This window comes from Leptonychotes weddellii, chromosome 6, assembly GCF_054177405.1.
Source record: "Leptonychotes weddellii isolate Sample4059 chromosome 6, ASM5417740v2, whole genome shotgun sequence".
NCBI lineage: Eukaryota > Metazoa > Chordata > Mammalia > Carnivora > Phocidae > Leptonychotes > Leptonychotes weddellii.
Genome location: NC_138374.1, coordinates 7,088,917 through 7,111,029, shown reverse-complemented (window position 1 = coordinate 7,111,029; position 22,113 = coordinate 7,088,917). Strand labels below are relative to the sequence as shown.

General features: G+C 46.4%; 1 long non-coding RNA gene across 1 annotated transcript in view; it reads right to left on the bottom strand.

Annotated features, from left to right (window-relative positions):
- Positions 1–478: 478 nt before the first annotated feature.
- The window catches only part of LOC145722016 (uncharacterized), a 24,112-nt gene continuing 2,477 nt past the window's right edge, over positions 479–22,113 (bottom strand). Inside the window, exons 2-3 of the long non-coding RNA XR_014146051.1 lie at positions 3,137–3,367; positions 479–1,577 (exon numbers count right to left, since the gene is read on the bottom strand). This is a non-coding gene — a long non-coding RNA (uncharacterized LOC145722016). The remainder of the gene's footprint in view (positions 1,578–3,136; positions 3,368–22,113) is intronic.

Genomic DNA, 22,113 nt, shown 5'->3' with positions numbered 1-22,113 from the left:
CAGGATCTTCCCTGGACAAGCCAGCCTGGTAAGTTGCTAGACTTCGAGGTGGGCCCCAGGAGCCCGTTGAGGACTGTCGGGGATTAGTGACCTGATCCATCCGAGTGCCAGGAGGAGGGAGCATAAGGAGCAACCGTGGCAACCTGGAGAGGAGGTGGGTGGTGAGCCTTTGCCCAGGTCCAGACAGAAGGTGGGGGTGCAGGGGTGCCTAAGTGGCTCCATCGATTGAGCATTGGACTCTTGATTTCAGCTCAGGTCGTGATCTCCGGGTTGTGAAGTCGAGCCCTGCATCAGGCTCCGTGCTCAGCAGGGAGTCTGCTTGTCCCTCTCCCTCTGCTCCTCCCCAACCTCTCTCTCACCTCTCCCCCCACCCCCAACAAATAAATAAACTAATTTTAAAAAAAGAAGATGGGGGTGCGGGCACTCAGGCCATGGCCTTGGGGGGCAGGGGGAAGCAGGGATGGCACCGAGTGACATGCAGCAAGGAAGAGAAGCAGGCTATGCTCAGGCATGGGGGTGATGGAGTCTGGCTTGCCAGTTGCTGCCACGAAGAGCAAGGCTACCCACTGCTGCACAGACAGGCCCCAGCCTCAGGAGCAGACAGCGCTCACCCTCCTCTTTCCACCTGCTCCTCCCAGGAGGGCTGCGAAGCCCCACCCAGACACAGCCCCTCCCTGACGGAGGGCTGGAGCCGCCCTGGATGGCCGTGACAGTGAGGGTGACAGGGGTCTCTCCCGGTTCCCAATCCCACATTGCTTCCCAGTCATCCCTGATTGGAGCTGGCAGTTGTAACTGAGAGGATTCCAGATCTGCACTTAGGAGCGATGGTGTACAAACAGCTCTAGGGTGCTGTTGACTTTGCATCCCGGAACCCTTTGGAGGTGGAGGAGGTGATCCAAGCCTAGTAACTAACAGATTTTCAGCCTTGTTTCCTGCACAGCAGACCAGATGCTTCTCCCCCCAGACCAGGAGCCCATAACACTTGCCTTGCCTCTACCCCGCGGCGGGGCTCTGGTCTGAGCCTGCTGCCCCTCAGCTTCGTCATCTGAAAAATGGGCTCTCCAGGGTCCCTTCCAGTGTGAATAACCCCACAATTCTCACCTAAGGGAAAGCAAAATGACTCACAAAATGCATCCCCATTCCTCAGGGGGCGCCAGCAAGATTTCCAAGGCAGTGGGGGGAAACTCTGAGGGAGAGCCAAATTGCTCCAAACCCCAGCAAGCTGACCCTCGCGCCCAAGCTTCTCCCCTCCCCATCCCAGTGTGATCTACGGCTCTGGGGAATCCGAGCGTAGCACGCAAAATGCTGCAGTCCCAGACCCACCGCCACACTCCACACATACAGGAAATGGACCGTGATGCACGTCATATTACATTTTAATGGTCTGCAGCACCAAAGGCAGAATGAGGGATCATTCCTGTGGTGGCAACAGATTAACTCCTTCTTTTCTGGTCTCCTCCGATCTTCCGGGGAAACGAATTGGGGCACAGCACACCGGGTTGTCAAGACAGCACGGTTCTAAAGTTAGCAACTGGTTTACCCAAAAGCTTCTGGGACTCTCCTTCTTTCTGCTGCATCTGTCAATATGCGGGAAGGATGTAACCTTCTGATCAGATCCAGCTCATCTTTCTTTTGTGGACTCCTTCAAAGTCTACCGGGATTTCACCCTCACACCCTCAGTGCCACCCAGACCCAGAATTAATAACCCTCCGTGAGACAGGAAATCTCTGGTGGCTGACATCTGGGGTATTTTAAAGGGGCACCCTTTAAAATTAATAGCTCTCTTAAAATTAATAGCTCCTGTCTACACTCAAGGGCCAGAAGGGTCTCTGTCTACACCCAGAGACTGCCAGCTCCCCTTAAGGTCCAGAGGGAAGAAGGCACCTGTTCAGTCAAGGTCAAGGTGGGTCGGGGACGAGAGCCTGAGAGGTGTTATTGGCACCTGAGTGCTTCTTCCCTGGGTGACAGCGCCCACCGAGCCAGGTCATCCTTCCTTGCCGTGTCCCCCACAATGGTGTGCTGGCAAAATGTTGAACAACAGACTCTGGGGGCGGAGGTGTCATTGGCTGGCGACATCATTGGCTGGCGGCATTTGCCAACTTTGGTGGAGTAAATAGTCCCACCAAGGCCAACTTCGGGCTACCAGTGTGAGGTCCCTGGTGCAGGGCTGGGACAGATGCTCAACCTTACACAATATCTTCACCATACAGATACAAGAGACACAAATAACCTCAACAATGTGCATCATAGTAAAAGAACTAGCAAGTGATGTGTTTTGAGCATTTATCACTTTCTGGTTTTACTAGAATTTAATTATGAGTTTATGTAATTTAATTTTTAATAATGGCTGTGTTTAACAACCAGCTCTCGGGGCGCCTGGGTGGCTCAGTCGGTCGGTGAAGTGTCTGCCTTCGGCTCAGGTCATGATCCCAGGGTCCTGGGATCGAGTCCCGCCTGCATTGGGCTCCCTGCTCAGCGGGGAATCTGCCTCTCCCTCTCCATCTACCTCTCCCCCTGCTCATGCTCTCTCTCTCGCTCACTCTCAAATAAATAAAATCTTCAAAAAAATAAACAAAAAATAAAATAAAAATAAATAAATAAATAAAAACAATCAGCTCTCAACATTCCCAAATCTGCAGTTACGAGGTATTTTCGGCTGGCTTCAGCACGCCACTTCTCCCTCAGCTGAAAGTTACACGTCACTTTTACCAGTGTGGACATACCTGAGGAAGAGCCATGGCCCCAGCTCGTGGGCTCGGCTGCAAACAGACACTGGCCTGGAAGGACCAGTCATTGGCAGGTACTTCCCTTTCTCATCAATCAGCCTGAGCAGATGCTGAGCCCAAATGCTATCACATTTTTTTGCTCCTTCCGAAGATGAGCTCTGGTCCCCAAACTCTATGTCCAGCTCCGCAGGAAGGGAGATTTGGACACTAACCTGTCGTCTTTAAAGCGTACGCAACCTCCTCTTCCTTCTGATCATCTCCAAGGTGGCCCTTTGTCAAATATTGGCTCCATCCCACTGACCCAAGGGTCCATGAGGCCTCTATGTGGCACCTCCAGCTAAGACTCTCTTTGCTGGGGGGCAAAAAGAGAACCATGAGGTACCCTCCTGTAAGATGAGGAAGGGTCTTACGGATGAAATGGGACAGGATCCAAGATGGCCTCCAATGACTCCAGCCTCCTGGTGGTGACACAGTGCCTCGTTCCTCCCACACTGAATAGGGTGGAAATGGACATCACGGAACAGCAGGAGAGGCCTTTGGAGACTGAGTCATGAAAGGCACAGTGCTTCTGCCTTGCTCTATCTTGAACCACTCTCTCAGGGAGGAGCCAGCCTCCAGGTCATGGGGACATTCACTCAGTCCTGTGGAAACAACCACATGGTGAAGAATTAATGCCTCCTGCCAACAGTAGGAGTGAGCTCCCTCGAAGATACCAAACCCCCCCTCCCAGCACCCATTCAGTGTCCTACACCACATGAAGCTTTTGGGAGAGGGGATATAAAATAAGTTAAAGCATGATCCCTGCTCTCAAGATGATGTTACCACAGGGCCTACGTCAGTTAGGAGTCATTTTGGCTGTGTGTATGATACTGTTATTGGTCACACAGTAACAGTAACTTAAACAAGATAGACTTTTGTGTCTCTTAAGTAAACAAGGTCAGAGGTGGACAATCTAGATCTATGATGGCACTCCACCAGGTCAGTGACCCAGGCTCCTTCTATCTTGTTACCTTTTCATCATTAGCCTGAGCCTAGTCCAAGAAGGCTGCGTGAGCACCAACCATTACATCCCCTTTATCCCAAAAGGAAGAAGGAAGGAAAAAGGGAAGGCACACCCTTTTGCATCAAAGACAGTTGGCAGACATTGCACACCCCCTTTCTGCTTATATCCCATTGGCCAGAACTTAGTCATAGGGCCAGTTTTTTTCATGGCAGTCTCATGCCCAGATAAAACTCAGGGGTTCCAGTATTAGGAAAGGAGAAAATGGGTATCAGTGGGCAACGAACAATTTCTTTCCCAGGGCCTGGCAGAGGCCTCACAAGTCTCCAGTCAACAGACACACCTGCCCGATGCATCACTTTGCAGCTCATGGTGGTTGGCTGAAAGACCCAGTGTTCTCTTTCCAAACACTTCATCGGAAGGATATCCTACCAGGATTCTCTACCCCGGCACCCTATTTATTTGCTGACTTCTTAATTATCTGTCTCTTCCACCAAAAGACAGAGTCCGTGAGGGCAGAGGCCTCCCCTTTCTGGTCCTGCTCTGAAATGCCATCTCCTAAATACTTGCTGAATGAAGGAAGGAGCCAGGTGTAGACTCTGACCCTTGCCCAAAGTCAAGGTCACGTTCACGCAGGTGCCCCTTGCTAGGAAACCACTATGAAAACATTTGCATGCCTATGGCCCAAGCTGGGGCCATCCCTGAGGCATCTCAGTACCCTCTGTCCAGAGTGGTGTGCAAAGACATAGCGCCCATGTAATACCTGCTTTGGCACAGGAGCATTCCCTGACTCTTGAGGACCCACCCCATCTCGTCGGCCACATTAAAAAAAAAAAAAAAAAATGCCGGACATTCTTCTGAGGAAAATAAAACAAACACAGAAAAGGCAACTGTTTTTAGAGCTCTTTAACTTTCCCCAGGGAGCCAGAGTCGATGTGTACACAACACCCGAAGCTCCAGAGGAGACACACAAAACACAATCAATCATGTCAACCCACTGGTCTGAGGGTTTTTGTTTTTGCCATACTGGTTTAGAGGTCACGGAGACATAGACAACGGATGACGTCTGAAGAGTCTTAAATACAAACCACATTTGAAAACAGAGAAGAGGATCCCCTGCTAAGTGTCTGTGAAAAGTGTGCGTGTTGTTTTGCCGGGGTAATCTAAAGCTACCGTCCTCCAGCACACCAACAGTCAAGTGAGTGATTCTCACAGAAACATGTATGAATAGCTCCCCAAAAGCCCCCAAAGGAAGAGGAATAAAGAAAATAAATAAAATTCATGGCAAATGGAAAATATGAAAAACCATTGAACTCCATTAGTTATCACATAAACTGTTTTCACCTTCACACTGGCAAATGTTTTTTTAAAGTTTTAAAATAAAATAATTTTATTTTATTATGTTATGTTAGTCACCATACAATACATCATTAGTTTTTGATGTAGTGATCCACGATTCATTGTTTTCGTATAACACCCAGTGCTCCCTGCAGTACATGCCCTCCGTAATACCCATCACCGGGCCAACCCATCCCCCCACCCCCCTCCCCTCTAAAACCCTCAGTTTGTTTCTCAGAGTCCATAGACTCTCATGTTAACTTTGGCACAAGCGCCAAAGTTCATGGTTCATCTCTCCCTCCGATTTCCCCTGCTTCATTTTTCCCTTCCTTCTCCTAATGTCCTCCATGCTATTCCTTATGTTCCACAAACAAGTGAAACCATATGATAATTGACTTTCTCTGCTTGACTTATTTCACTTAGCACAATCTCCTCCAGTCCCATCCATGTTGATGTAAAAGTTGGGTATTCATCCTTTCTGATGGCTGAGTAATACTCCATTGTATACATGGACCACATCTTCTTTATCCATTCGTCTATTGAAGAGTATCTCGGCTCTTTCCATAGTTTGGCTATTGCAGACATTGCTGCTATGAACATTGGGGTGCATATGGCCCTTCTTTTCACTGCATCTGTGTCTTTGGGGTAAATACGCAGTAGTGTACATGCTGGGTCATAGGGTAGCTCTATTTTTAATTTTCTGAGGCACCTCCACACTGTTTTCCAAAGTGGCTGTACCAACTTGCATTCCCACCAACACTGTAAGAGGGTTCCCCTTTCTCCACAACCTCTCCAACATTTGTTGTTTCTTGCCTTGTCAATTTTTGCCATTCTAACTGGTGTAAGGTGGTATCACAGTGTGGTTTTGATTTGCATTTCCCTGATGGCTAATGATGATGAACATTTTTTCATGTGTCTGTTAGCCATTTGTATGTCTTCTTCAGAGAAGTATCTGTTCATGTCTTCTGCCCATTTTTTGACTTGATTATTTGTGTTTTGGGTTTTGAGTTTGAGAAGTTCTTTATAGATCTTGGATACCAGCCCTTTATCTGTAGTGTCATTTGCAAATATCTTCTCCCATTCTGTGGGTTGCCTCCTTGTTTTGTTGACTGTTTTCTTTGCTGTGCAGAAGCTTTTTATCTTGATGAAGTCCCAAAAGTTCATTTTTGCTTTTGTTTCACTAGCCTTTGGAGATGTATCTTGAAAGAAGTTGCTGTGGCCAATGTCAAAGAGGTTACTGCCTATGTTCTCCTCTAGGATTTTGATGGATTCCTGTCTCACATTGAGGTCTTTCATCCATTTTGAGTTTATCTTTTTGTATGGTGTTCAAGAATGGTCGAGTTTCATTCTTCTGCATGTCGCTGTCCAATTTTCCCAGCACCATTTATTGAAGAGACTATCTTTTTTCCATTGCATATTTAAACAATTCCATTTACAATAGCACCAAAAACCATAAGATACCTCGGAATAAACCTAACCAAAGAGGTAAAGGATCTATACTCTAGGAACTACAGAACACTCATGAAAGAAATTAAAGAAGACACAAAAAGATGGAAAGACATTCCATGCTCATGGACTGGAAGAATAAACATTGTTAAAATGTCTATGCTACCCAGAGCAATCTATACCTTCAATGCCATCCCGATCAAAATTCCAATGACATTTTTCAAAGTGCTGGAAGAAACAATCCTAAGACTTGTATGGAATCAGAAAAGACCCCGAATCGCCAAGGAAATGTTGAAAAAGAAAAACAAAGCTGGGGGCATCACATTGCCCAATTTCAAGCTATAGTACAAAGCAGTGATCACCAAGACACCATGGTACTGACACAAAAGCAGACATAGAGACCAATGGAACAGAATAGAAAGCCCAGATATGGACCCTCAACTCTATGGTCAAATAATCTTCTACAAAGCAGGAAAAAATATGCAATGGAAAAAAGGCAAATGTTTTTAAAATAATACACAGTGCTAGAAGACATGGAGAGAGATGATCAATAGCATACACCACTAGTAGAATGCAAATCTACACACTTCTCTGGAAAGCAGTTTGGAAACATGCATCAAAACCCCCCAAAATGTGCACAGTCCATTTGATACAATAATTCTACTTCTAATAATTTATCTAAATATTCATTCGTGTATTCCATAAACCATTTTTGATTGTCTGCTACCTGCCATTTGCTGTGCTAGATACTAAATATTCATGGGTGAGTAAAAAAGACGTATTTCTTGACCCGTGGGAGTTTACAATTTAATGATAAGACACATAGCAAACAAGCGGAGTTTACAATTGCATGATGAAACAGATAATAAGCAAGTAAACAAGCCAGTAAATAAATATGAATTATCACTGCTAAGATGGATGTTGTGTTAATGTGGTATCATAACAGAATTGCTAATAGATATTCACAAAATCTCCACTGAGAGGGTGAGAGTGAAGCCAAGATCTGAAGGACAAAGAGCCAACCAGGACAAAAGGGGGTGCTGGGTCCCAGGTAAAGAAAACAGCATATGTAAATGTCCTGAGTTTGGAAAGATCTTACAGAACTCAGGAACCAAAGAGAGGCCAGGATGGCTGGAGCCGGGCAATCCAGAGGGACCTGAGACACCACTGGAGGCGAGTCAGAGCTGGGAAGGGAAGCCTGAGTGTTCATGGACTTCATGCTGCCGACAATGGGGAGCATTTGAAGGTTCTTGAGCAGGGGAGTAACAGAATCCCAGCTGTACTTTGGAAAGCTCAATCCAGGGATGTTTAAAGAGGCCAAGAAGACCAGACTGGAAGTTGGGAAGTTTCCCTAGAGAGTTATGCCATCCAAGGCCAGAGGTCTATGAGGGGCAGATGAAAGAGGCATCTGGAAGTAGAATCACATGATTTGACCACTGATGACTGTGGGTGGCCAAGAAATTGGAGGAGCTAGAAATATCCACACGTTTGCAGCCTGGGAGCCTGGGAGCCTGGGAGTACGGCGGGTTGGCGAATAGCCTCAGGAAACAGCTGGGTGAGAAGGTGTAAGGACAAAGATGAAGAGCCATGATGTGGACCTCTTGAATCACAGCTCACGTCTCCCTTGTGGGGCCCATTCCCCATCACTCTCCATACAGGCGGGGCCCCTGTTCTGCCTCGATTCCCTCACACAGGGCGAAACTGAGCATTTCCACGTCCAATCCAATGGAAAGACCAACAATTAAACGGGAAACCAGTGTCGTTTCCTTTCCCATCTCTTTCTTGATGTTCACGATTTCAATTAAAAACTCAGTCAAGGTCAAACATTTTCTTCAGGAAATTTCTGGGGGTAAATTCTTGCATTAAGAGCCCTCCTCCATTCTCTGTTTCCAGGTTGGAAAAACAACATGTGTCAGTTTACCTCAAGATTTTCTCTTCCTTGAGACGCTAAAGACTCTCTCAAACCTTTCTTGGGAATGCCCGCTTGACTTAGCATGTTTCACAAAGGGTTGTCTCACGTTTATTAGCAGTTCTTTCTCGGAATTAACTATCTCACCAGCAATTTAAGTTCTTTTTTTTTTAAAGGATGCTGGTGGGGACTTTCCTCAAGGAAGAATGGGAGCGGGAGAAGGATTCTTTGAGGTAGAGTTGGCTCCGTGGGGGCCTTGTTTCTGGCCCAATTACCCATCACTGTTTCTCCTCGCATAAAATGGGGTGTCTAACGCAATGCTCATTTCTCTGGAAATCTCGTGTGGGCCCGAGGAGGCGACTGTAATATATGCAAGCCCACAGCTGAGAATAGAAATTGAAGGAATTGTGTCCAACGGCTGGGCTCACACTAAGCTCACACGCTTCAGAAAACAAACACAGCTCGGAATGTCGAGGCAAGGCCACCTAGTCCCCCTGAAGGGCGTTCCTGGGAGGCGGTGAATTCAGAAAAAACACGATTGCCTTGATTTGGGCCACTTTCAGTAATGAAAACTTTTCCTCATAGAGGAAAATTGTTCCGAATGACCCGTCTCAGTAACTCAATTTTGAAACTCTTTTCTTAAGTCTTATTGAAATGGGAGGTATTAGGATGGCACAATAAGTCAGTTTATGAAAATACAATTTCCTGTCAGCTGTTTTAATAAGGTTCTTTTAAGACCATTGTAGAGTCGGGAGGAGACCCTGCTCCTTCTTCCATTTGGAAGTTGTTGGGGTTTTTTTCTAGGGATTTTTAAGTCTTGTGGCTGGATGTAGAAGAAAATGAGATGTTTACAACATACTGAGAAACAGGTTTTTAATACTGTGAGATCCTTCTGACGACAAATTCAGGCGGCTGCAGGAAGATTTCATTAAACTCCAAATTTCACACCATCTCATGTCTGCTTTGGAACTGCTAAGGATGCCCATTTAAAGGAAGGAAATATTCCCACTCCAGCTGCTGAGCCGGCTGCAAAGTCTTTAATAAAATCCCTTTCCACAGAAAGAACTACGGGCTTCCCCCGACAGAGCCCTAACCGGCAGACGTGACTACACAACCACATAAAAAGAAACTGGACTGCGCTATTTTCTGGAGAGTCCCTGTAAGCCATGGGAACAGCTATATTTCCCTTTTGTTTTGTTTTTAACGCGTGAAACATTTCAAACATATAGAAAAGTATAAAGAAATAATTAACAGACTATCCTCCACCAAGATCAAACATCTGCCATAATTGCTTCAGATTTCTCTCTCTCTCTCCCTCTGAAATCACTTAAAATCCGTTAAAGCCGCACATTTCATTTTCTCCCCTTCCCCAGAAATAACTTCTGCCCTGAAATGGTGTGAATCACTCACATGCTAATTTTCGTATGAATCCGTAAACTGTATAGACTGTTGTTTTGTATGTTTCTTAAAGTTCACCTAAGTAGGAATTCTTCTGTATGTGTCCCTTGAAAGCTTATTTTTCCCCTCAAAATCTTATTTTGGATGGAGAGACATATGATGCTCTTGACTAAAGAGACTCATCATCATAAAGATGTCACTTCTGCCTAAGTTAATTTACAGATTGAATGCACTTCCAATTAAAAAAAAAAAATCACCAGGTTTTTTTTCCTGGAGCTAGGAGAGTTGGTTAAAAAGTTTATCCTGAAGAATAAAACAGCAAAGCTAGCCAGAAGAACCCGGAAAAAGAAGAGCCATATGGGGGCAGGCCTACCCGCCATTAACACATACTGTAAAGCCTGTAATTAGGAGTTTGGTATTGGCACATGAAGAAACAGACCAATGGGACCAAAAGAAAATCCAGAAATAGATCCAACAGCATTTGCAAAGTTATTATATGAGAATGGCGGCTTCACAAGTCTGTGTGGAGAGATGATTTTTTTTTAAGTGGTGTTAAGATAATTGGATAGCCATATGGAAAAAGTCAGACCTGGAGCTCACACCACACGCTGGGACAAAATCCAAAACGGATCAGACATTTAAATATAAAAGCTGAAACCCTGTAGGTACTACAGGAAAACATGGGGGAAGGCCTGTATAACCTGGGAATGGAACACACTTAACCAGAAGCAATAAGGGAACAGACTATTGAGTTTGACGTTAAAATTAAACTCTTTCTCACGGCAAACTCAACATCTGTAAGTACAGACAGATGACATCAGGGCAGAGGGCTCCTGTCTCCAGGTAAGCCTGGATCATCCTGGGTTGATAGGCAGTTGGACTCGCTTTCTAGACTGGAGGCCACAGAAGTGACCTACCTGAGCATGTGGGTCCTGGGTGTCCAGGTACCTGTGTTTGAATCTGGCTCAACCACTTACCAGCCATGTGACCTTAGGGAAAATGTTTCAACTCCCTGGACCTCAGTTTCATCGTCTACAATCAAGGGATAGCACCAGTACCTAGTCCTGGGGTTGTGAGGAGGAATAAATGGTTTCTGCATATGAAATGCTTAGATCAGTGCCTAGAACATTCTAGAACCTCAGTTAATGTTAACTCTCACTTGCCAAGGCCCACAACTTCTCACAAAACCGAAGCCCAGGTGGCAAGTTGGCTGCAGAGTTCTTCCCCTCAGCCCTCCTCAGAAGCTGAGAGACCCACCTCATTCCCTGGTTTTCGGCAGCAAGCCTGGTTCTGCCCCCCACCTCCCCCCATCTCACAAAAACCTCTCGTGCTCCTCCCTGCTTATAGGGAACAGACTCTTGCCTGCCACTGCCATCGAAGCTGACACCTTCTGACATTTTCACAAGAAATGCCCAATACTGTTGATTGGTGGGTTTTTTCTCTCTTTTAATTACTCCGTCTTGCCATACATTTCTCTATTTTGCCAGGTTTTGGTTTTTTTTATGAATTGGTTTTAGGTTTTGATCCTTTCAATTATCCCTTTATTTTATGTTTCACTCATTTCTGCCCATCATTTCATCATTTTCTTCTGCTTTCTTTGAGGTTTCTCTCCTTCACGATCCTTCTATTCTCTTAAGTTGAACTCCTAGCCCATTCATTCTCAGCCTTTCTTCTTTTCTAATTTTTACATGTAAGGCTGTCTGTTTCCCTCAAACCATTGCTTGAGTTGAATCCCACATGGTTTCATGGGTGGTGGCCACCATTACTACCACCCGCTGGTGGTTGGTTCCTTCCTGCCCACGAGAGGACTATTTCTACATCCCCTTCAAGCTCGACCTGGCCGTGCAGAAATGCAAGTGGAACTGACAAGTGCTGCTCTTGGGTGGAAGCATTTTCCAGATGCTTCCACTCCCCAAGCTCTCCTCTTTTCCAGTTTCTTTTCCAGATTTTCCAGGGTTCTCGTCCCCAAGCCACAGGGATTGGTGACATTCCAGATGGTTGAGGCTCCTTCAGCCCTTCCTCTGAGTGAAGAAGGTGTGAAGCAGAATATCTTCCTGGCCAACAACAGACACGTAATGGAAAGAAGAAACAAGCCTTCGGTGTGTAAGCCACGAAGACTTGGAAGCTGTATGTTATCCTAGGATAACCTCGCCTGTCCTGGCTGATACATACAGTGTTCTGTTATTGTTCAGTTTTAAATATTATAAAATTTCCATTATAATTTGTTCTTTGATATATGAATTATATACTAATTTTTTTTATTCCCAAGCATATAGAAGGTTTTGATCTCTAATTTTATTACATGTGAGCAGAGAACATCATTTCTCTAGGATATGATGATTCGGCATCTGTCAAGATGAATTCTATGGCTTAATATGATCAGTTTTGGTAAATATAATCACGTGCTTGGAAAAATATACATTCTCTAATTGGTGGGTATTGGGGCTCTTTTATTTGTCGTTGGATCAATGTGTGGTTCAACTTTTCCACAACCTTGTTACTTTTACGTTTGCCTGATCTAACAGTTGCTGAGAGAAGCATGTTAAAATCTGCTGTGATTGCAGATTTGTAATTCTTTGTAGTACAGTCAAGACCTGCTTATGCCTCTACTTTGTGCCCCCTCCAGTCCCCAGCCTCAGAACCCTGGGGATCGCATGGGACTTGCCCCCAGAACCTCAAGTCTCCTAGGGGAAGTCTTACTGGGTCATGGGCTTCTGGGAGTAATTGTGGAAGCTAAGAGCTTTTGCCTTAAATTTGTATGTGATTTCAGGGGTTTCTCTTGTTCTGAAAGCCTGATATCCCAGAATGGAAGTTTGGTAGCCATCACTTTCGAACCAAAAATGTGAATTTGTAGCCGGACAGGTGATATGAAAAACAGAGAGGAAGACAAAGGAAATACTTTAAATTTGGACCATGTGGTCACTGCGTCACTGCATGGAGCTGGGAGGATCGATCCATGTGCATCCTGCAGGCTCACCCTCTCTCCAGTCCAGACTCTGTCTCCAGCCCCAGCTGTCTCTCTGGGGTTTCCTGGGCCTGGAAGTGGTGCCAGAATATATTAGAGCAGCCCCAGTCTGGAGAACTGGACAAAGAACATGGGTCCTTGCTTGGGGACAGGGACAGGTACCCTTTCCTGGGAACGTGATGGGCTGGGGATGTTGGTGGGGGTCATGAGGAACTGAAGGCCTGCTGTCATTGTCATGAAGAGGATAACTGTGATGATGATGATGGAGAGGCGAGAGAAGGAGGTGGAGGAGGAAGAGGAGGGACTTGAGACTTGAGCAGGCAGTGGACACCTGCAGAAGAGAGTATTCTGGACACAGGTTAGAGCCAGATTATGCAAGGAGATGGGGCACCTAGAATGCTCCTCTGAGGAGGCTGCATTTAATCCTAAAGGAAATGGGGCACCACCGGAAGCTTTAGGAGAGGGGACTCAGAGACATACAGTAGTAGAAAATTAACCTGGCAACATCTATAGACCACACGCAATGTGAGTGCAAAGTGGTGTGGACACAGGAGACTGTGGGCAACGACGGGGCAGGACTCGGGGGCCCCATAGATGTGAGAAGGGAGGGGGTGGAGATGGGCGATCCAAACCGACAGCCTGCTGTGTGACCATGTGTTCCAATTAGCAGATCACACTGACCTTCGGGCTTTAGATGCCCCGCACAACAGCTCGCCAGGCAACATATTCCTGAAATTGTGCATGGAGCCCATTATTATTATTCATATTTTATAGATGAGATGGCTGAGGTGATAAGAATTTAGCTTCAATTTCCTGTATCCAGCGGCCCAATATAACACGGTACTTAGGAGACCAGGATCTAGGTATCAAGATTCACCCCAAAATTGCCTGCTGTGTGACCTTGAGCAGCTTCCTCAACCTCTCTAAGCTTCCATCTGTAAAGATCACATCGAAATAACATGCAAAATGCTCAGCAAACACCTGGCCCACAGTAAGCTCCCAAGAACTGTTAGCTGGTGTTGTTACTGTTATTGTCATTATCAACCATGTTCGTGCTGAAAGGACATGACCAAGGTCAGGGCTGGGGTCCCTGAGTCTGTGTCTTCCCTGCTGGGGGGAGCTGACCCTTCCCCACCTCATAGTTACTGATGACATCATTAGGGGATCACTGAATGGCAGGAGCTGTTTTTCCGATCACCAGAGATGAACTTGTGAAGCTAAATCTAGTTTAACATCTAAATCCTGACTTCAGGATGCCCGAAGCATATGACGGTTTCCACCCCAATATGGAGTCGGAAGCAGATCCTTCAAACAACGCTGTTTCCTCTGCTCTGGGAAGAAATGGATGCCTCTTACATAGACGGACCCAGGACCCAGGATTTTGCTGGATGCTAACCTTCCTTCATTGGTGCTCACTTCTGTTTAAGCTGTTACAGATCCCAGACTTTAAATAGAAATGATAAATTATTGACTATCATGGTGATTGATTCCCAGACTGTCTGCTGACCACCAAATTGCTCTGATTGTCTCCCGAATGAAAATTCCATAAGTCATTAGCGTGAGCCCGCACCAGCATCCGTCATGTTAACGATACGACTGCAATCACTCCTCGACACTGATTACCTTTTCTGACTAATTTTGAATGCGAAATTTTGCTAATGACTTAGACCCACAGCAAAAGGCCCCGTTTTCTCCAAGCATTCTATAATCTATGGCACGTTCATGCCCACATAGCAATTATTAACATTGCACTCCATCCTGCCTCCTCACCGTGTTGGCAGCCTTTCAATAGAGAGCTCTTTATTCCAGGCTCCTTGACATAAAACATAATTTTATCTAGAGAGTCCCCTGAAAGTGAGTTTCCAGAGAAGCAGAGTCTGCATGGATAGATTTCTAACTTGTAGAGACAATCATGAAAAATGTTGAATCCATGGTCTTTCTACAGCCAGGGGAGAGAAGGAGATGGGGCCTTGCCCCGCAAAAGCGCTGTGCTTGGCTATTTCACACACACACACACACACACACACACACGCCATCAAATGTCATCCTCACAACGGCCTCGAGCGACAGTTGCTAGAAACCCATTTTACAGATAAGGGAATGGATTCCAGAGGTTTGAAGTGACTTGCCCAATATCTCACAAACTTATGAACACTGAAGAGAAGAGACCGGGAGTATGGTACTCAACTTCTAGGTTGGCTCTCAATGGCCTCCACCTCCTAGTATAATCCCTTCTCCATGAGTGTGGGTAGGACCTAGGGATGCTGTGCTCTGAGTAGAATATGGCAAAGGTGAGGGGAGGTCACTGCAGAGATTCGGTTACAAAAAGACTCTGGCTTCGCCTAGCTCGCTTTCCCCCACTCTCTCACTTGCTCACTCACTCTGAGGTAAGCCAGCCGCCATGTTGTGAGCTGCCCTTAGAGAGGCAAAGACCTGAGGGTGGTCTCTGGCCAACAGCCCACAGGGACCTGAAACCTGCCAACAGCCACGTGCGTGAAGCTTCGGAAGAGCACCTTCCACTGGTGGGAGCCCTCAGATGAGACAAGAGCCCCAGCTGACATCTTGTGAGAGACCATGAGCCACAGGACCTGACTTAGCCATGCCCAGATTCTCGACCCAGAGAAACCGTGAGGTAATAAATAATCATGCCCCTGGGTTTGGGGCACAGATAACAAACACAAGAATCAAGCATATGTTGGAACAATGCCAAAGCCATCGTTTGCTGCCCTCTGTATGTTTTTTTTTACTCACGGAAGGGATTTTTTTTTGCTTAATTCTTTTTTTAGAATTCAAACAAAAAATATATAAAATTAAAATCAGAAGCTCCTCTTCACCCTTCCCTCACACCTTATCATATACTTCCGCCCAAGAGGAACCCCAGTTTTGAGTACCTTGAGGACTTTCCTATATATTTATATATACATACATAAATGTATTAAATAATGAACAGGGTACCCCATACATACTTTTCTGTGATTTGCTTTTTTCATTTAATAGTATATCTTGGATCTCCCCATGTTGGTACATAAAAGAAGCTTCCCCCCACCTTTCTTTCCACTGACTTCAGAATATTCAGAGGGGTAGACTTTTGTTTCCAACACAACTGAAACCAGTATCCTTATACGTAAACCTTGGTGCATTTATATAAGAATTTCTGTAAAAGAGATTCCTAGAAATGGAATTGCTAGGTAAAAGGTAGACATTCTCCAAAATCTGGCCCTTGTTCTTTCTAATGCCTTATACTGCACCCTCAAACAAACAAACAAAATCACAGGGTCTCGCCATTCCTGCTGAGACAGATAGCGTCAGCACTCGCTAAATCTCAGGTAGTAAACCGAGGCAGGGCCTCAGGTGGGGAACCCAAGCCCAGAAGACAACAAGACTCACGGGCTCAGCCCCCTCCTCTCTTTATAGAGCTTGGAAGATTTTCTTCATCATCTTTCCTCTTGATTTTTTTTAATGGAAACAAATAGAATCCCAAAGGAGGTGTGGGCAGAAACCTACGTCAGGACAGCCAGAATCCAGGCCCAGCTATTCTCTGACTTACTGTAGAGTCCTGGCCAAGCCCTTGGCCCTCCCTGGCCTCAGTTTATCAACTCATTAGGCTGGATGAGGTCTCCTTCTGCATGAGTTTATAGGCTGGTTCAGGAAAGCCATGAGGAATCTGCCTTCCCTCTCACTGGCTGTGGAGCCTCTCAGGCAGGGAGATAAAGTAAAAGCCTTTGGAGAGGTATACATTTAATGCACACGTTTATCTAGGCCCCTAATAAGCCAGATACCAGAGCCACAGAGACGGGCCAGCACGGTTCCCGCCATCTCAGAGACACCAGAGGCCAGGGAGGGAGGCAGGCTTCAGCAGTGGGAGGCTGGGAGCACAGTGGTGCTCCCCACCAAGGCAACGTGTGGAGGGTGTGGGTTTGGGTGGAAAGGCAGTGAGCACTATTCAGAATCCCTTGCTTTGGCACACGCCCAAGCCCAGGGAAGTGCCATTGTCTTATCCATTCTCTGGTGCCTTCCACCTGAATGTGGAGTCAGGATCATTTTGACATTCATTCTAGGAGAGAAATCCTAGAGAGTCTGCAGAAGGGCACATTGTTAATCCACTCGGAATCTAGAGCCCAACAGCGAACGAGGGCCAAGGCTGGATTCTGTCTTTTGGAGAAAACTCGGATGAGGTTTTTTTTCCCCCTTTTCCCCAACCCTTGCTTTTTAAAATTGAGGAGAAGAGAGATTATGTGATCACCACTCTATTGAACATCAGAAAAAAAAAATTGTTACCTAATAGAGTTATAAATGCAATAATCTTAGCAACAAAACCATGAAAACAGCATTCTACACAATGGAAAAATACAGATTTATGTTTGAGATTTGCTAAAGCTTTGCAGAAAATGTCCTGCATTTGAAGCATGGTAAATAGTCAGCCAGTGAACTTGGTATCTCCAGATTCATCCTACGCCGGAGTCCAGCTCCAGCCGGGGTGGGTCTCTCGTAGGAAAGGACAGCGTTGTCGAATGAGGAGACACAGACACAGGGTCAGGTTGCAAGCATCTCCTCCCGACAGCCTCGGAGGAACTTTATTTATATGTTAGGATATTTTTGCTTTTCCAAATCTTAGATCATTTTCTGGATTACAACCATAGCCTTCTTTCATTTTTCCTTTGTAATGATTAACATGACCTTTATTGATTTCTGCTTATTGGCTTTTGCTAAAACTGAAAAACAGTACGCAAAGAGAAAGGTGCTGGACAGAGCGTGACCATCTTGTTATTTTGTTCTATAGAAACTAATTCTTCGTGGAATTAGTTTCATTATGATTGCTTAGATAGGCGTAACTAAGATGAGTAGTCACTTTATCATGAAACCCCAGAAATATTCCCACAATTATAAAGATTGCCATAAATAAAATGAAAAAGAATACCAGGAGCCAGCCCAGAAATATTCCCACAATTATAAAGATTGCCATAAACAAAATGAAAGAGAATAGCAGGAGCCAGCTGTGGAGTCTCCTGTTTTCAGGATCGTCCCCCATACTTGGACTTTGTCAAACAGCATGAGTAGCTTGGCTCACGCCAATCCTACTCAAGGCGTGGTCCACAGCCCAGCAGCATCAGCACCACCTAGAAGCTTGTTAGAAATCCAAGATCGGGGCCCCACCAGAGATCTGCCAAATCAGAACCTGCATTGTAACAAGATCTCCAGATGATTCGTAGGAAGGCTCTAGCCTTGGGGTCCTGGTTGACTACGGCAAGAAACTTTGCGGGATTCAGTCAGGACTCTGAGACCTGCAGAGGACCAGTGACCTGTGATTTCTTAGTCCGTCACTCTGGAAGTTAGTGACGAGTTGTGGTCATAATTTTTGGACTCGGCCGCTAGGCATTCTGGGAGCTTAGGCAAGGACTGGGAGGCGGTAGAGAGACAATGCTGTCAGCCGAGGCAGCCATGAAGGTGGGCACAGAGGCACAATCTTCCACATGTGTTGAGGCCTGGCAACTCGGGCTTGGTTGGGGCTGGCATCAATCCTTGGGTTCAGCTTCCAGACTCTGGGAGAAGGTCCAGGGCTGGTCTGGCTGTTGTCCGCTGCAATACCTTCTTTCTTTACCCATGTAAAGGAATGAAGAAGAGGGAGCCTGTCCATGGGAAGACCAGCAGAGGACACTAAGGTATTCTGCTTTGCCTGCAGGAAAAAAGATCCAGGGCTCACGGGCCCTTCTAAGGATGTTGAAAGAACTGTGCTGGCAGAGCTGAGGAGCTCGAAGCCATGAGACGAAATCTAGAAACGCTATATGAATTTCCTGGGCTTTCTGGAACAAATTACCACAAGCTCGGTAGCTTAAAACAACAGAAATTTATTTTCTCCCAGTTCTGGAGGCCAGAATGTCAAAATTAGTATCCCTGACCCAAAATCAAGGTGTGGGCAGGACTGCAGAGGCTCCAGGGGAGAATTCTTCCCTCGCCTCTTCCAGCTTCTGGTGCTGCTGCATTCCTTGGCTTATGGCGGCTTCGTTCCGATCTCCATCCTGTGGTCACCTTGCCTTCTCCTGTTCTGTCCTCAGATCCCCATGTCTGTCTCACAAGGACACTTGTGATAACAATTAGGATCGACCCCCAAAACCCTGAATAATCTTTCATCACAAGATCTTTGATTTGCTCACGTCTGCAAAGAACCTTTTCCCCAGTAAGGCAGGATTTACAGGTTCTAGGCATTGGGACTTGATATCCTTGGGGGGGGGGGGCACATTTTCAGACTACCACGGATTGATTTTGGATCTGGAGAAAGGGCTTTCCAGCAACCTGGAGTCCAAGATCAGAATAGGCTGCTTGGGAGCAGGGGTCCCCCCGGGCAAGTGCGGTCAGCAACCTACACAGATCCCCTCGACATTCTTCTCCAGGTGCGAAAGGCTGCTTACTGCAAAACCCATAACGCTGCCTGAGGGCTTCTTTCTGCTATAGGAGCAGGCTTAGCCTGAGGCTGTATGTGCCAGAAGCGCTGCAGAATAAAAAGCCTCCAGAAGCAGCCCTCGAGCCATAACTGACACAGGTTGGAGGGTAAGTACCCCAGCTGCCACGGCCTTCTGCGTGGTAACGCTGAGCTCTGTTCGTACCGCCACACAGTTCTCCAGTGGGAACGAGCTCCAGCTGCCCACAGCTAGAAGCTGGCTTGATAGTACACCGTCCCTCAGCTGTTGTACCCTTCCTCTCTCATCTACATCTCTCCCTGAGATCACCTCCTAAATAAACTACTTACGAGGGTCTGCTTCTGGGGGAGACCAAGCCAAGATGGTTTAAGAAATGGTTGTAGGAAGCAAACTCTGATTCTAGAATTGGATCATTTGCCCGCCTGATAGCAAAAGAGCACCACTGTGGGTGGCCAGACGACCCCCCGTGTTCTGTGCATCACAACTGCTAAGCACGCTCCCCTTGGGGGGCGCCTGGGTGGCTCAGTCGGTTAAGCATCTGCCTTTGGCTCAGGTCATGATCCTGGGGTCCCGGGATCGAGCCCCACGTAGGGCTCCCTGGTCAGCGGGGAGTCTGCTTCTCCCTCTCCCTCTGCTCCTCCCCCCACCCGCTCATGCTCTCTCTCTCTCTTGCTCTCTCTCTCTCTAATAAATAAATAAAATCTTTAAAAAACTTAAAAAAAAAGAATTGTTCCCCCCTCAGAGAGTCGTAGTGAGGATTAATAACAGGAGGCTCATCCACGGAAGATCTCTGCACAGTGGAGCGCGGGAGGTACTCAAGTAAATGTTGGATGTTATATAAGCATAGATATAAAATGCTGCGGAGAACTTCAAAAGTACTACCAGGAACATGCTTCTAATTTATAAGCTTTCCTAACCCACAAATATAGCTAGTCTCCTCCCCCAACAAAATCCATACAGCTTTCCGAAAGTTTCAAGATTAATGATTCCCTCGGTCCAAGACAGCCCTCAAAACCCGGCACCCCATCTCCTTCAGAGGTGTTGATGGCCTGGCACCTGAGCCTGTGATTTGTGAGCAAGGCCCATAAAGCAGGGGAGGCTAGGCAGAAAGATCTGGTTAATTCCCACTTTCCAAGGGGTTGTTATTTAACTCAACCCCCTTCAGTCCTAGAGTGAATCACAAGCTGCCCTCATCAGCCTCTGCTCCAGGAGAAGACCCACCTCCGGGAGAAGATCAACACCTCACCTCTGTCTGGCGGTCATTGGCACCTGGGAATCAGCAGGTCAGTTTGATTAGACTTTGGGGTAGTTCCCGATCACAACCCATCCCCCCACCTCTGGCTCCCAAACCAATGGGGATCTGCCTCCATTAAAGTTCCAGAGGAATGACCCCCCAGTTTGAGGTTCACGTTCATCAGCTGCTGAGACAGGTTGGAGGTGAGGTGCCAGCTACAGGGTGAGACCTGTGGTTGGCTGTGAAATTAATGAATTTCCTTCCTTAACCTCCTGCATGCATAATCTACCCCAGGCAGTAAACAATCAGGAGCCCAAAGAAAACACTTATTGCAGTAAACACCCATGGTGTTATCTTGAATTTATCATGAATTCTGAGTTCTATCTGGATGAACACATTTTTGAAAATAAATAAATAAATAAAATAAACAAAACCACTTAAAAACAAAACCATGCAGAACGGACGGTAGCTTTCTGGAGAAGTCAGGAGGCTGAGAGGAACCTCTCAGGGTCTCCACGGTGAAATCACCAATTGAATCAGGGCGGGGCGCGAATGTGCTGGTGACCCCGGTTTCTCACTGATAGGTCTGAAGGCAATCCAGCCTTCCCCTGGCCCAACACACTCTCCGGTTGTTTTGTAACTGGTGGGCAAAGCCAAGTCTCTCCAGCCAGTACAAAGCCTCCAGTCTGCAGAGAGCCCAGGAAGAGGGGTGGGGGGCTCAGAATGGCCCCCCATGCTGGTGATTTCAGTGGAAGCTTTGTCTGAGATGGGAGGCACGAGAGCAAACCCAAGCAAAGCCCGTGGAAGCCATGAGAAGAACTAAAAGGAAATCCATTTACTAAGGCCCAATTTGCACTGTAAGGTATTAATCCTTCTCCTTTTTAAAATTCATTCCTTAGCGAATTTAGCTAATAAGGATAAAGTGTTCCCTCCTTGGGCACTTAATCTATCTCAAGCACTGGAGTTAGCATTTTACATACATCCTCTCCGAGGCCCCATGCTGGGCCCTGCAGATTTGCTACCTAAGGGCACCCACAATTGCCTTCCCCTTGCTGACGAGTCTAGGGAGCTTATTTCCCAGACCCTGTTGAAGTTAGGGGTGATCATTCACTGTAATTCTAGCCAACAAGACATCAGCCAAAGGCAGGCTCCCCTTCTGAACACAGAATGCCTTGTTCTTCTTTCTGACCAGAACACAAACGAGAGGCTGGAGTTGGAGCAACTATTTTGAGGCCATGAGGCAGCAAGCATAAGGACAGAGCCAATATTCTAAGGCGGGGGGCCGAGAGGAGAATTTGGGCCCCTGTTGGGAGCCATTGCAATGACTCTGGACCATCTACGCCAAACTTCTGGCGAGGCCAGTTTAAAAAATAATCCCTCTTCATCTATACCAGTGTTAATTGAGCATTCTGTTACCCCCAGTGAAAATCACTTTGAGCCAATAGATTCCCATTCTACAGATGAGAAAACCAAGGCTCAGAGAGCTGAGGTGACCCACTGAAGTCCCCATAAAGATAAGTAGCAGTGCTAGGATTCACTCGGACTTCATGCTTCTGGTCATTCAGTCTCCCCTGCCCCCCGTAGCCTGGTGCCTGAGCCAGGAATCCTATGCATAAACTCTGCAAGGGTTTTGTTTTGTTTTGTTTTTAATTTTTTTATTCTTATGTTAATCCCCATACAT